Source organism: Prunus mume, linkage group LG8 (assembly GCF_029339155.1).
Source record: "Prunus mume cultivar Tortuosa linkage group LG8, ASM2933915v1, whole genome shotgun sequence".
NCBI classification, from domain to species: domain Eukaryota; kingdom Viridiplantae; phylum Streptophyta; class Magnoliopsida; order Rosales; family Rosaceae; genus Prunus; species Prunus mume.
The window spans coordinates 30,001-32,500 of NC_142705.1; the positions used below are offsets into that span (position 1 = coordinate 30,001).

Below are 2,500 nucleotides of genomic sequence, written 5' to 3' on the forward strand. Positions count from 1 at the left end.
TGTCCCAACCATTGTTAGTCCCGATCCTGATAAGGAAAAGGGATAATTTATAACAAAGTTTTCGTGTGTTGATTCCTAGGAGTAGTGCTTCTTCCCCTATGCACCCTATTGGTACTAGTGGAGTAGGGTTGACCTAACCCATAGGTGTAACCTTTCGCTCAATACTCTAGAATCGACAATTGAAGCATCTGAGGCTGCATTAATCGGGGATACACGACAGAAGGCGTTGTTTTATTTACAAACTTCACCTTCAACAAGCGTAGATTTATTTCCATAATTTTTTTCTTCCTATCCCGAATAATGTTGTCTTTCTCTTAAGACCGAGAGCGGTAAAAATAAAAAAAATAAAAAAATAATCAAATCGCACCATCTCTGTAATAGGTGAATGCCTCTTTTTCTCCCGAAGTTGTCGGAATTATTCGTAATAAGATATTGGCTACAATTGAAAAGGTTTTATCAATAAAATTTCCATTTATCCCAGATCTAGACATAGGTGTATTAATCCATTCTATAATTTATTTTAATTCCCTTTCGTGAGAAAATGATCCCACAAACAAAGGAATTGTGCAGTACGAAATAACATAAAAACGGATTCATTAAAAAGTAAGACCTTTTACTCAAATTGTTTCTTTTTGACAGGAATCAATAAAAAAAATCCGGGGGCGGTTCATGAATTTGGAATAAATTTATGGGTTAAGAAGTTGGAGTAAAGAGTTGTTGTTGAAAAATCTAAAACTGGAAAGAAATTTTATAATTTTTATGAAAATTGAATAATAGTGTAAACTAAATAGAATCATGATTTAAAGGTATCCATTAAACACAGTCTAAAAAAAATATATCGATCATTGGATTCGTTTCAATTGAGTGATTTAATCCGGTATAAATATTAGAAAGGGCGGAAACACCATCTTCGCAAACATGAATAGATATATATCCTTATTTTACAATTTTTCCCAAAAGGATTTATCTTTATCCCCAGCCTCGGAGGAAGTATTTTTCTTTGATGAAAAGTTTTCTATTTTTAGAGTTAAAATTGAATGTACATAATACCTATCCAAAATAATATGAATGACTCACTATTCACTCGGTTTTTGGGCCATAATCATTATGTAGGAGAGATGGCCGAGTGGTTCAAGGCGTAGCATTGGAACTGCTATGTAGACTTTTGTTTACCGAGGGTTCGAATCCCTCTCTTTCCGTACTCGTCAACTAATTCACCAATGTTACTGACTGCAATGCATCAAATAAGAATGGATACTCCAACAGTTAGACCTTTCTTTGATATAGATTATCTATTCCTACCCCGAATTTCTGTGGTACGAAAAATACTGGACAAAATCGACAAGGAATGAAAATACCCTACCGATCTATGATACATGAATAAGAGAAAAATCCCCAGATGAAACCCCTTACCTTACTTACCCCGGGTCCCTTTACTTAAGCCAAAATGAAGGGGGCAAAATTGCCCGAACCCTTGTTATTTTAGTTATGGTTAAGTCTGACGAGAGTAATATTCTACAACTAGCAATTCGTTTATTTTCAAACCGACCCATTTACTATCTATTATTTGATTGACTAATCCTTCATATTGGAATGGGTGAAGAGTCAAATGTTTTGGTAATTCCTCACGGGGGGGTGAATCAAGATAATTTTGAATCAGAGCCCTGGATTTTTGCTCATCCCTCACTGTAATAATATCTCGGGGTTTGCAGCGATAACTTGGTATATCTACTATACGACCATTAACTAAAATATGTCTGTGGTTAACTAATTGGCGGGCTTGAGGAATAGTCGAAGCCATACCTAATCGAAAAAGGATGTTATCTAAACGCATTTCAAGTAATTGTAGTAAAACCTGACCTGTTGACCCTTTGGCTTTTCCGGCGATCCGAACGTATTTAAGTAATTGTTGTTCTGTAAGACCATAATGAAAGCGCAATTTTTGTTTTTCTTCTAAACGAATACGATATTGAGATTTTTTGCCGGGGCGCGATTGGTTTCTAAGATCGCTTCCGGCTCTAGGCTTTTTACTAGTTAGCCCCGGTAAAGCCCCCAGACGACGGATTTTTTTGAAACGAGGTCCTCTGTAACGCGACATAAAGACTCCTTATTTTTTATGAAATTTCATAAAACAAAATTAAAACTAAACTAAAATATGATAAATTAAGCGAAATTTACTGAAGTATTACAAAGAATAAATAATTAGAGGAATTGTATCAATATCCGTACCTTATTGTATATAAATAATTGTATTATATAAATAAAAAGAATTTAAAATAATAAAAATTTAGGGTTCTTTTCTTATCTTAATTGATTTGTTCTACAGAGACCGAACTCCTCCAATCCAATTTTTATTCATAATTGGAAGTTCCTACGAAATAATAGAAATAGATCAGTGACCCTTGGGAAAAGGGAAAGAAGTTTTTCACTTTGATTTCACATTATCAATTAAATTATGTAAAAAATCAAACAAATGGAGAAAAGCCGGCTATCGGAATCG

The 2,500-nt window shown here is 34.2% G+C and overlaps 2 non-coding genes across 2 annotated transcripts in view; one reads left to right on the forward strand and one right to left on the reverse strand.

The window, feature by feature from the left end:
* Positions 1-1,112: 1,112 nt before the first annotated feature.
* On the forward strand, positions 1,113-1,199 carry TRNAS-GGA (transfer RNA serine (anticodon GGA)). The gene has a single exon. It is a non-coding gene; the product is annotated as a tRNA-Ser (tRNA).
* Positions 1,200-2,482: 1,283 nt separating this feature from the next.
* The window catches only part of TRNAT-UGU (transfer RNA threonine (anticodon UGU)), a 73-nt gene continuing 55 nt past the window's right edge, over positions 2,483-2,500 (reverse strand). Inside the window, exon 1 of the tRNA in view lies at positions 2,483-2,500. This exon is cut by the window's right edge and continues 55 nt beyond it. This is a non-coding gene — a tRNA (tRNA-Thr).